This window comes from Triturus cristatus, chromosome 2_1 (assembly GCF_964204655.1).
Source record: "Triturus cristatus chromosome 2_1, aTriCri1.1, whole genome shotgun sequence".
NCBI lineage: Eukaryota > Metazoa > Chordata > Amphibia > Caudata > Salamandridae > Triturus > Triturus cristatus.
In genome coordinates, this window is record NC_140581.1 from 968,928,048 (window position 1) to 968,941,666 (window position 13,619).

General features: G+C 45.2%; 1 protein-coding gene across 1 annotated transcript in view; it reads right to left on the minus strand.

The window, feature by feature from the left end:
* The window catches only part of FREM1 (FRAS1 related extracellular matrix 1), a 578,635-nt gene that overhangs the window by 299,724 nt on the left and 265,292 nt on the right, over positions 1–13,619 (minus strand). The gene's annotated exons all lie outside the window — the stretch shown is intronic.

Here is a 13,619-nt window from a genome sequence, read left to right on the forward strand (position 1 = left end):
TCTTGGCATGAAACCTCCCAACTTGGTGGGTATGACTCATGCAAATTGGGCACTGACCTCCCACATCACAGGGGCAGCTAAACATCTCATCATAGTTTCTTAGAAGTGGAAGGATTCTCCCTTAACCAACTCCAACTTCTCTGGCAGGCTTTGAAAATGGAGCATTTATCTCACAAACTCTCCCACACTGAGAATCATTTCAACCATCTTTGGCAACCATTGATTGACTTCACCATGCAGATCTACTACGTGTTTGTGGTGAAAAGCAAACACTTCCTTCTAGAAGCGTGTGTGTATATATATATTCACATAGCTTTTAAATGTGAATGGCGCATTATAATCCCACACTTATTTTAAATGCACTTTGTATTTAGTAATTTATTTTTGCATATTTTATTATAATGGTATTTTGAAGTTTGTGTTGAAGGTCAGCTGCTCCCCCAAGCAGCGCATGTACAGCCCTATCAAGCTGGTCATGTCTGCGTAGCTATGTTACCGCAGCATAGTCCTCACAAGCCCCACTATGTGCAGTGCACTTCCAAAGAGCGCACTGTAGATGCTTGCTCTCTGCCTTACAGCTCTACAGTCTGCCATCTCTTGCGGAGCACTAAACTTCTAAGGGTTGCCCCTCCCTCTCCACAGCCACCATCTGAGGAGACTACAGCACTGCACTGGTGGCGTACTGGTGGAACAGAGTGAATATTTAGAGGAAAGATGAAAGAGCTGCCGGGACAGGAGCGTCTCTCATTTCAGTGTTAAGGAAAGGTAGATTTTAATAAGTTTACATTTCAAATGTCTTCCAGTCTGTGGTCCAGACACAGCTTTGTGTAGTGATGCCCCTCACAGCAGGACTGTCTCCAGCCTGGAGCACCCACAACAGAGGTACAAAGAGGTGTGAGAGCTCTACACTGAAGTGTCATTAAGGTAGACAAATGCTTAGCCTCACCTAAAGGGTCTCTTTCAACCTGCAGCTCCACCTTTACTGACCCAGAGCATCAACAACAAGCATTGGCATAGCCAATAGGTCTCGCCTTTGGGACCCTATAAGTGTTTAGCCATGCAACAGTTGCATAACTAAATACTTATAAGGTCCCAAAAGCGAGACCTAAGTGAAAGTGATCGCGATCACGATCACACATCAAAGCGGCCGCGTGGCCACGAAAGTGAAAGTAATCGCGGTAAAGCGCGGTGCGAGTGCCCGCGCACATGCACTGTAGCTCTAGGCTGGCCTGGTAGCACTTTTTGGAGCCCTCTCAATAAGTCTCGCCAGACCAGCGCATGCACTGGGTCAGGCGAGACCTTAAAAAGGGCACTGGGTCAGGAAGTCTAATCAGCAGCTGCTTGCTAACAAAGTATTCATTGTATTTGTAAAGGGAGTCCTTTCACCACCCGCTCCCTCACACGTCACCAGTGTTTGTATTTCCTGCCTTCCAGTCACTGGAATGCAGATAATACACTTCAACTGTGTGGTAAGTGGTCCTCATCTTCCATCTGGTGCCAATGCATATCAGAAGCATTTAATGTATCCCACTGTGCTGTATAATGAATACTCTGAGTCAAAACTGAAGATGAACTCCAGAATGTCTTTTTCAATGTGTACATTATTTCCCATGTATATTCTCGACATATGCATCCAGCCATTATGTTTCTCTTTCAGGCCTTGAGCTAATCAACTTACCTGGTTGGATCGGTGGTTTAGCAGTAGTCTAGCAATGGAGAGATGGTTTACCTGTTTCTAGTACCTATTAACATTTCCACTATAGCACAATCTTCACAAGTAAATAATGTTTCTACATTTTGCATCTTCAAACTGCATGCTGTCTCAAAAATATTCACCACATTCCTTAAATCTGGCATTAGAAAATCTGTCCTTTAATTAAAACTTTGGTTTTTCACCTCTTCTTTTTTCTTCTCTCTTTCAAATGTCCCTCTCCTTTCCTCCATCCTCTGCATGCCTCCTCTGTCTGAGCACAACCTACTCTGACACATGCACCATTGACATTTCTATATTACAGCAAATTTCCTACAACTCATTTACAAGATTACAATCTCTCCTCCCTCTGCTGAAAGTTATACCTATGCAACCTAACAATACCTAATCTCCACTAACTCCAGTATTGATCCCACTAACCATGTGTTTGAGTTCACCCCTCTGACTAATGATTGCGACCAACCGCTAATACTTTAGTCCACCATAAACAACTGAAATTACTACATGGAATGGTTTGCTTTGAGTGCAGAAGACTAATCTCAATAAATAACAAAGAGTAACCAATAACACTGAACTAACCATCAAACTTGGGTCCTGGAGCAGCGTGCTGCCTGGTGTATAGCGCTTCAATGCCTCGTCAGGGGTAGTAAGTGCTATATAAATGCAATTACAATACTGTACAATAAAATACCTCTCGAAGATAGAATTCCTATGCTTCCACTTTCCCCGCTTGAGGGCTCTGCATTTCTTTGATTGAGACTTCTCTCCTCTTATATCTCTCACCAGTGTCAGGCGCCTGGGTTTGCGAGCATTTCTCACCCCAAACAGCACAGATGCGTATGAACCTCTCCCTCCCCCTTAACACCTATACACAGTGGCTTGGATATGCCTCTCTACCATACTCCAGGTTTTTCTTTGGTTAGAATGTCCTTTTAAAGATGCACAGCACTGCATATGGTATCTCCTCCCCTGATGCCAAGATGGGGTGGGCTCCACTTCAAAGTATAATGTCTCCCATAGCCCACCTGCCGGCGACTAGTACTAAGGTGTTGATGTTTTCTTTTTGCTTTATTACTCGGGTGCATATCCCACTTGTTTCTGTTGTTAATATAAAAACCAATAAAGATTTTTTTTATTTAAATGTTTTTTAGCTGCATCACAAACCAGTTCCAGACAACCCAATGAAAGTCTTCATCATTTCAATCCTAAGGAAGCAAAGGTAGATAAAGAAGGATTTTGGTGAAACTAAATGTAACTAGCACAAATCATCTCTAGATAAAGAAGGATTTTGGTGAAGCTAAATATAACTAGCACAAATCATCTCTTTAATGTCAGAAACCAAAAAAATAAGGTACCGATTTATTCGTGACTTGCCTCTCACTCAATACCTTTCCAATTGCTTTGTTATTACTTGGTTCCAACTGTCCTTCACTGTAGTAAGCTTTGGAGTGTCTCAATCAATCAAGATTTTCTTCACACTGCTCTCTTTTGGAGTCTCTCACTCTTAGATACTTAATCCCCTTTACTCCCTACATCTTTCTGAAATCCTCAGTCTGCATTTTTCACACATCATCTCTTTCCACTCGTGTACCATCTTGCATCACTAATATAGATTACTGTTCTGAGAGACATTGTTGAGAAATCCATGTGGTTTTGCCTGTTAAATTAAGGACATGAATCTAGAGCCTGAAAATGACCAAATTTAAGGTCAGGTTTTAATTACTGCCGGGCCGAAGACCAAGACACTTATGACACTATCATCTTCTGGGAATATATGCATAGAAAAAAAAGTAATCACTCTGTAAGAAAATCAATTAAGGCTCCTGAACATAGGTTTTTTCTAGGCAATGCAGCTGTAGCATTGTCTTCAATACACTGCATCATAAAGCCATGACTGTGAACTTTATTTAAAGAAAGGTCCCTGAATATTTTTTAATAACTCTGATGCCCCCCCATGGGATGATCATTGAAAGAAGTTCCTCTTTTTGCCTAATCATCCTCATTTATTTGCCGACTGGAATTGCTGGGTTTTTTTAACTCTGTACTTTGGGGCACTACTATCTAGTCACCAGTATAGGTGCTCTGAATCCTTAGATATGGTAGGATTGGCAGTTAACATTTTAGCTTCCCAGTAAAGCCATAATATTTGATGCAGGACATACAGCAATGGAATATAAAAGTGAAATGTCACCCGTGGACTGTAAACATGTTGTGCCATCTAGCAAGCTGACAAAGGGAACAGCTTTTGGCCTACCTGTGTAACCTGATGCTTGCAACTTTCATAACTGCAGACAAAATTGTCAAAATAACCCTTTTTGACAAGAAAGAAGAATAGTTTTTCATATTAAGTATGTTACCCCTAAGGAGGTCTTGTCGCCCACAAGGTAGGGTTCCTAGTATTTGCAAGTAGTACATGAAGAATAAAATCATAACTCTGCTAACTCTGGTTTAGGACAAGCTACTGCAACGATACAATAGGAATCCAATTCATTGGTGAAGTTAGATTTTGAATAACTATTAAGGAAAAAGTGGCTTTTAAAAGTTAGATTTTGTCTGCCTGAACCTCCAGTAGGCTAATTAGCAGTACTCTGCTGGAAAATGGACTTGTCAGTGCTTTCTCTTAATATCTGTAGGAAGCTGGCTCTTCATATGATATACCAAAAGGAGGTATATTGTGCAAAGAGTCCAGGGGTTCCCTTTGAGTGAACAGGGGCTTACGTCAATAAACGAGACACACACTCAAGAAAAAACTCGAGACCAATTCAGAAAAATAACATATTTTTATATAATTTTAGACACCAATATTATTGGAATAGTACTTTAGACATTATCAATTTTACAGTGCAAACAGTAAAAAAGGACCAGTGGTGTAACACAGGCCCCCGCAGCCCCTGCAGTGCGGGGGAGCCCCCGAGCTGCGGGAGGCCCCCTCAGCACAGTACTCAGGCCTTTGAACTCCATATTAAATACTTAGTGGGGGTCCCTTCGTGTACCTTGAAGGGGGCCCCCTGAACTTTCGTTACGCCAGTGAAAAAGACAGCTGTCAGATTTGAGACATGAGGCTCGAACACGGTAATGTTATCCTATGGGAGAAATATAAACTGCATAGGTATGCTTACAGACGACTTACAGGACTGTTATTCTGGACCTAAGGTCCCTCCTACACAGCCTAGGATTCACAGTGAAGACCACAAATTCTCACTCATAACAACTCTAAGTCCAACTCTTCCTAGGGTCAGTCCTCATGACAGTCATGGCGATAGCTTTCCCCAGCCCTCAGGGGGTGCAAGCATTGTAACAGTTTCTACCTCTTTTTCAGCCACTCTGTCCCGCTCCAGTTTATGAATCTGCTCATAAAGGTCCAAGAAAGCACCAATAGTTCAAGTTTACCTTCCCTGGGGTGTCAACTTCGAATGCTACCCATTAAAATCAAAGGGAAAAGTACCTGTAAGAAAAAGGCTGCAAGATGGATCTGGAGAACCAGTCCGGCAGCACCCAGGGGGAGCTCAGCTCATAAGGGTCTCAGGACCACAAAGACACCATCCATTTATGTGAGCCCAGGCTTGGGAGCTCGGTTGCAGAGGTGTTTTGTCCGGAGGGTGAGTGAGTGTACCTGTAGAAGAGGGCCAAGAAACACAGCAGTGCCACTCTCGGTGTGGAGCTGGCCTCTCTCAGCGTTCCTAAATGTGCAGCTAAGTTTTGGCGGTGGTATTCCGACTGAAATAAAACAAGTCTTGGTGCTTGCAACTGGCTCCAGAACCTCAGTATTGGTGTGTAGAAGCTTCTACCATCTAGTAATCGAATTAGACAGCACAGGGGCATAGCATTTCATGCAGCAATGCCCTCACATGTAATATAATGCACCCTGCCTTATAGCTACAAGGCCTGCTGTGGAGTTGATTTACATATATTCCATGCAGTGACTTTGGCATGGGACACAGTGAGTGTGTACTGTTGTGTTGTCACTCATGGTTTGCACCATGACACACCACCTTCAATGGCAGCCTGCATGACATTTGAATGGTGGTACCTTTGGGTGGTATAATACATGCTGCGGCCCTTAAATACACCCTTTAGTACCCATGCCCTAGGTACCAGGTGTACCACTTAATACTGACTTACAGGGGTGCTAAAGTGTGTGTCAATTGTGTTACAATTAGAACATTTTACCTTGTTTTTAGATCAAGAACACTGACACTGGGACCTGGTTAGCAGGGTCCCAGTGCATATCAGTTGAAAAACATCAGTACCAGTGGCAAAACGTAGCGGTGACCTTGACAAAAGGGGCACTTTTCTACAGGTATGTTTGCCAGAAAAGCCATAGTAGCACCTGTATGCATGTGGAGTGTGGCCTGGGTAGGAAGGTAGTGTTCTTTTAGCTTTAGCATAACAAGTGTGGATGCATTTGACTTTCCACCTGGCGATCCCTACCTGAAAAATGGCTGTAGATAGTATTTGTGTTTTACAGAAGGATTTCGTCCTATCTATATAGTACATAAGAGCTCTTTTGGATACGAAGTTAGGTCATGCAAAGAAGACTGGGAGCTCGACTGCCTGATCAAGGTGGAATAGGAAGACTACCTTAGGTAAGAATTTAGGATTGGTTATAAGAACCACTCTGTCATTGTGGACCTGAAATAAAGGTTCCTACAGTGTGAGGGACTGCAGTTCACTGATACACCCAAGAGACATGATGCCAGGAGTAAAGCAACCTTCCAAGAAAGAAACTTCAAAGGGCATGAATGCAGTGGCTCGAAAGGGGGCCCCATAAGTCTGGTAAGGACTATATTGAGATTCCAGACTGATGACCGAATCACCCTTGGTGGATAAGCATGTGTTAGGCCCTCCATAAACACTTTAAATACAGCAATTTTGAAGAGGTGAGTTTGTTCCCTGTTCTGCATTTATGCAGCAAAGGCAGTAGGTATGGCATAATTGTGCAGGCTAACCCAGACTTTTGTAAGTGTAGGAGGTAAGAAATAATGTATTGTACCTTTTTTAAAATTATTTTTATTTGATGTATTGTACCTTAGAGGCAAGAGGGTTTATCTGGTTTGGAGCCCAATTGTGAACAAAACGCTTCCACTTAGCAGCATAGCAGGTGTGTGTAGTGAGCCTACAAGCTTCCCTGAGTATGTCACTTCACTTTTGAGGTACACCAAGGTAAACAAACATGTAGGACCTCAGGAGCTAAATCACCAGAGCAATGGACATCTCAAGACATTTCAAGAAGGGTTGAGAAACATGGGAGCCTGGCCTATGTTGGTTGCAACCACCAGGATGAGAGTATAGATGTTTTACTCAGCTTCCTGACCACATACGGTATCAGTGGAGTGGAGGAAAGGTATAGACAAAGATTCCCCAACCAGTTCATCCACACAGCATTCCCAATGGTCTGGGGGTTTGGAAATCTGGCATTAAAGCTTGGTCATTTTGCATTTTCGTATGTGGCAAAAAGGTCTATGTCTGGGGTGCCCCATCTCTGAAAGTAAGGGAGTAGGACTTGTAGGTGGAGTTTTCATTTGTAGACATGTTGCTGAGTCCTGCTAGGTGTGCAAAGTTGTTGTCCACTCTCAGAAGATACTCTGCTAGGAGATGAACTAGGTGAAGGATGAACAGTGCCAGATTTGCTGAGCTAAGGCCGACAGCTGTGGGGAATGTATGCCTCCTTATTTCTTAATGTAAAACATGATGGTCACATTTTCTGTCTGCATAAGGACTACCTTGCCTTGAATATGTTGAAGAAAGGCTTTGAACGTGAGATGAATGACAACAGGTCCAAGTGATTGATGAGGAGACCCTGTTGATGAGGTGGCCACAGACGTTGGACTGTCATGTGGTTGAGTTGTGCTGCCCAGCTGACTAGAGAGGCGTTCGTGGTGATGATCACCTGTGAAACCTGGTCTGTGAAGGGCCTGCCCTGCAACAGATTGTTGCTGTTCCACCACTGCAGAGAGTGATAGTGTTGGCCTTTATCAAGACTAGATCTTCCAACTGACCCTCCACCTGTGACCACTGGTTTGAGAGGTAGTCCTAAACAGGGTACATATGAAGTCTGTCTGTGGGGACAATGGCAGTATATGAAGTTAACATTCCTAGAAGACTCTTATACTGGGGGTGGACAGAGAGGCTGAAAAAGAGGTAGAAACTGTTAGAGTGCTTGCACCCTCTGAAGGCTGGGGAAAGCTTTTCCAATGAATGACATGAGGACTTTGAGTTGTTTTGAGTGGGAATTTGTGGCCTATCTGTCAACCATAGGCTGTGTAGGAGGGAGATTGTAACATACATGTGGGCTAGACATGTCGGTCTGTTTGCACTCTTGATTAGCCAGTTGTCCAGGTAAGGAAAGAGTGAGTTCCTCTCCTCCTGACGTGAGTAACTACCACCGCTAAACACTTGGTGAAGACCCTTGGAGCCATATTGACATTGTACGCCAAGCACCTTGAACTGGTAGTGCTGTCAACTTACCATGCTGACCATTGCGACGGAGTATACTTAGTGCCAGCATATAAATAAGGCCCTCAAGCATGAGTGATAATCACGGTTTACAATTGCTACAATTACCAGGTCACATTTGCAAACAAGAGAATTAAACTATTGGCAAGCTGCACACCTTTTCAAAGGAGGTGCAAATTAGATGTCCCTCCTGCAGGGTAGTATATGCACTTCTGGAGAGACACTGGGGGCTGGTGGAAGGTGGACTGAATTTGCACATGCACAGTCTACAGGTAACAGAGGCTGCGTGTCTTTTTATATTTATTATAGAGTATTTCAAAGTGCTAAGAGCTAAACCAGGAATTCTATTGAAGTTAGTGAAAAAAGAAATGAGTTTAACTGAAGCAGGGCTAAAACATCATTCAGCTGCTTATAAGGCACTCTTCTAATACTAGATTTAGTGATGCTAGTCATGAAAACAAATTTTGACAAATGCTAGCTTAAAAAATTAATAATGACCAGTTTTGAAGTTGACATATATAACTAAGGTTTACCACTTAAACCATTTGCAAGGTGCATTTACATGCTATTGGGCAGTAGCCAGGTTTTGAATTAGTTGCTGTGGGATATGCAGTTTTTCTTTGGGTTCTTTCAAGACATTTCCTCATGTATTGCTTAAATAAGAAATGGTAGAATCTATGAGGAGAAAACATTTGGCCTTCTTTAATTATGACTTGAAGTTATTAAATAAGAATAATGAAGATGGAATACTAAGGGGCCAATTTCGATGTGGTGGGAAACGGCTCCGACCATCGGTCAGAGCCCTTCCGACCGCATTGAAATGTCCCATTCAGGGGCGGCTGGTGGATTTTGAAAGTGGTGAGGCGAAACATGTTGTGCTAGGGCATGTACTGAGATCCCTCACAAAATCACCAGAAACGCGCTGAAACCATTGCCACTTATAGAGCCATAACACATCATACCAGTACTGATGGGTGATCATTCAAGCCAGCTCGGTGTGAACTCGTACAACACAATTACAAAAAAGTAAAGAAAAAACGCTAACCCAGATGACATGACAATGATACCCAAGTGAAGTGACATGCAATTAATTCCCCCATTCACGCCGTAGTGCTAATATTAGAAATGGATGACTCCGAGGTGAGCACAGCTTAGTGTACTTACTGAACCGACTTCACCAACAATGTGAACCGAATGCTGAAACGAACCCCAAAGCGTTACACTGAAACCCTACTAGATCAACCAATCAGCCACAGGTTACTTGCCAGATGCTATGCAGGAAAGCAGCACTAAACCTTGGAATGAGGGCTTGCCTTTCCTGTGTTGGCAGTGCGACATTCGCACGCGTACCCACCTGTGAAACATTGCACTACCTTCTCCGCATTAAATGCAGAAGTACTTTTTTGGCTTTTGTGTATTCTAGACCTGTTGTGTGGTCGTGCTTCTCAGGGGCACTTCTGATGGCTTCAGCATTAAGCTCCGTCAGCCTGTAACATAACGGGCCTCGTTTAACAATATTTATACCCACCCATGTAACACTGGGTGGGCTTTCACTGAGCCTTCTGTTGCCACATTAGTCAAGCGCTCTGATAGCGAGGGGGGGAGGAGGGTGGTCTCGACCTGTACTGCAGATAGATATCGGACGCCATTAATCAGAGTGCTTATAATCTCGGTATAATACATCTCAATCTCCGAGAACTTACGTTCTCATCTGAAGGCACAGCGTTGTAACTGCGCATGCGAGGGAATAAACTGTATCCCTGCCAGATTGCATTGCTTGTTAATACCCGCAGGCTATTAATAATTCTCTGACAGATTGCAGCTTGTTCTGCGGCTGCGATTGTGTCATTGTGGCTAGCAAACAGTAAGTGAAACGCTAACAAGGCACTGCTGTAATTTAAACCGGTGCACGTGCCCAACAAACTCCTACCACTTTTCTAAATAGTCTTCAGTCTGTTATCCTTACCAATTTAAGGAATAGCCCCAGGCCTCGACTTATACTGACTGTACCCTTGCTCACATTTGACTGGTGTCATGCGGTCAGCAGCCCGTGGTAAAACATTAAATTAAGGCCTAATGCAGAATCTTCCCGCGTGCCTGACATCTCATTCCGAATAAAGCTGACACAACAAAAGCCCAATGAACACTCAACCGGAAGAGTATATTATGTTCCACATTATACTCGTTCACTTACCTCGAAAGCTTGTGTCTGGTTAAGTCCCATCTTGTCTGGTCGGTTTCCCTCCTGGATAATAAACCGCCAACACGATACACGACGCACACCTGCTGCATTCTGATTATCCCGACTCCGAAATTAAATCGGAGCTGCCTAGATGAACTCTTTCACAGCCCACTCCCCCAGCTTCCAACATCTAATCAGAAGGCTTAAACAGCAGTACAAACATGAAGGGAGTCCTTCAGTTGTTGCCACCCACTTCACTTCCTCGATGTAGGCCAGCCCTGCCCCTTACCATTTATTTCAATGGCGCTCTGCTGAAAACGCCTGGGCTACAGCATAAGCGCCCCATCTACACATTAACCATTACCGCTTCTACCGGCCACTCCTACCATGTTGACATTACTCTCCTTGTGTGTGCCTCAAGGGTGAGCGATAGCCATCGCCCCAGCCAGCACATGTGCACGAGGACTTGTCTCGCTCCTCAGTTCTTTCATTAAAAAGCAACAGAATCTGTGTTACAATTAGCACGAAGCAGTGAGCACTTTATTTAAAGCTGCTTCATGTTGTACATTCATTCTCTCTTTCCTCTCGGATGCTAGGTAGGGCAACGCCCCTTTCGCCTGTTATAACCAGCCGCCACTGGTCCCATTCGAATTCCTTTCCGACCGACCCATTATGATGTGGTCGGTCGGAAAGGAATCCGAACGGGCTTTAAGAATGGCTTCTCAGCCATTCAGAAAGGGGCCTGTAATCCCAAGGGCGGCTCTTTCAGCCTGAGGGATTACGATGTAGGATCCCTACAGCCTTTTTGTGCCAGCCTTTCCAACATAGAACCGCTTTCAGAATCCGACTTTGGAGAACCCCAGCAGGGCCCCCATGGGTGCAAGGCCACCGGATGGTGGCCAAGGGGGCAGTCCCGAAACCAGTGTGACCCGCACCAGCAGGTGTAAAGTATTCAGAGTTCCTAAGTGCACCCTGTTCTCGAGCGCTTGCGGCGACTGGAGTTGATATCAGTTAAGTCAGCTACCTGGGGTCTAGGTGGCTGCCCTCAGAGGCTGCAGAGTCACTCACTCATGGTTGCGCTTCTGCATCGGCGATCCCTCGCCTGGGTGATGGTGCACAAGTGCTCCCACAGAGTCCTCACTTCTCTCGCGGGGGGGGGGAACATGTGACAGTCCTTGGTGCTCCCAGTGATAACCACAACATATGAGGCCACCAAAATGTATGGTCAATGGTCTCCAGCCTGATCAACATTATGAAATTCTTCACAGGAGCCCTTCCTGGCATATGAGTGTCACAGCCTTGCTACCACACAAGGCTTCAACTTTTACCACATGGCAGTGTTTCCCACAGTGGCTGCTCCTGACATACACAACACAGCACATGGCACAATTCACGGCGGACATCTCCTGGCATATGGGAGTTACCGACTCTCCTGCATAAGGGCAACGACCAGCTCAGTGCTGCAGACATTTCATCACATCCTCACACCTCCCACAAGGAGTCTACTTTACAGGACTGCCCACTGCAACTTGCTCCCTCTTACTCGCCTCCTTCCCAGGCACACTAATCTTTGCAAATGCAAAAAGATCAATTGATGGACAGAATGCAGAACAATGTGAGACATTCACCCCAGTACAAAGATCTGGGCCTAAATCCATCATTTTTTTGCTCACCATGCCATTCCAGTTTGGACCCAGCCATATGCAAATCAGTCTTGACCCTGCGCCCAATGGAAACAGTCCAGCCCGAACTGCCAGGCCAGGTCCTCCCTGAACTGGAATCAAGCATTCTAGGACTGGTTTCGGGCTTTCAGACCCCATCAGCCAGGATAGCTTGACTCCAGTGGCATGGAAAGCACAGGACCCACGTCTGGGCATACCCGTCCCACTCGGGGTGACAAATGCAAAAAGAACACTTGATGGACAGAATGCAGAACAATGTCATACATTCACCCCAGTACAGAGATCTGGGCCTAAATCCATCGTTTTTTTGCTCACCATGTCATTCCAGTTTGGCCCCAACCATATGCAAATCAGTCTTGACTCTGCGCCCAACAGGAACAGTCCAGCCTGAACTGCCAGGCCAGGTCCTCCAAACAAGCATCCTAGGACCGGTTTAGGGCTTTCAGCCTTTATCAGCCAGGATAGCTTGACTCCAGGCGGCATGGAGAGAACGGGACCCACGTCTGGGCATACCCGTCCCACTTGGGGTGACATATGCAAAAAGAACAATTGATTGACAGAATGCAGAACAATGTCATACATTCACCCCAGTACAGTGATCTGGGCCTAAATCCATCGTTTATTTGCTCACCATGCCATTCCAGTTTGGACCCAGCCATATGCAAATCAGACTTGACTCTGCACCCAATGGGAACAGTCCAGCCCGAACTGCCAGGCCAGGTACTTCCCTGGCCTGGGAAAAGCATCCTAGGACCGATTTCAGGCTTTCAGCCCTCATCCGCCAGGAAAAGCTTGTCTCCAGTGGCTTGGAGAGCACGGGACCCACGTCTGGGCATACCCGTCCCAATCGGGGTGACAAATGCAAAAAGAACAATTGATGGACTGAATGCACTTTTCACCCTAAGTGGGATTGATATGGCCAGACGTGGGTCCCTTGCTCACTGTGCCACTGGATTCAAGCTAGCCTGGTTGATGAAGGGTAATACCCAGAAACCGGTCCCAGGATGCTTGTTTCCGGTCCAGGGTGGACCTGACTTGCAGTTCGGTCTGAACTGTTCCCATAAGTCACAGGGTCAAGACTGATTGTCATATGGCTTGGTCTAAACTGGGGTGGCATGGTGAGCAAAATAACAATGGATTTAACCCAGATCTCATGACTGGGGTGAATATATGATTTATTCAGCATTCCGTCCATCATTTGTTTGCGTAGCACTTTTCACCCTAAGTGGGATGGGTATGCCCAGATGTGGGTCCCTTGCTCACTGTGCCACTGGATTCAAGCTAGCCTGGCTGATGAAGGGTAATACCCAGAAACCTTTTCCAGGATGCTTGTTTCCGGTCCAGGGAGGACCTGGCTTGGCATTTCGGTCTGGACTGTTCCCATGAGGCACAGGGTCAAGACTAATTGGCATATGGCTGGGACTAAACTGGGGTGGCATGGTGAGCAAAAGAACAATGGATTTAACCCAGATCTCTAGACTGGCGGTGAATGTATGATTTATCAAGCATTTCGTCCATCATTTTTTTGCGTAGCACTAATCTTGGCAAGCAGGCAGGCACTGTTGCTCCTGGCTCCAGAACAGGTAGT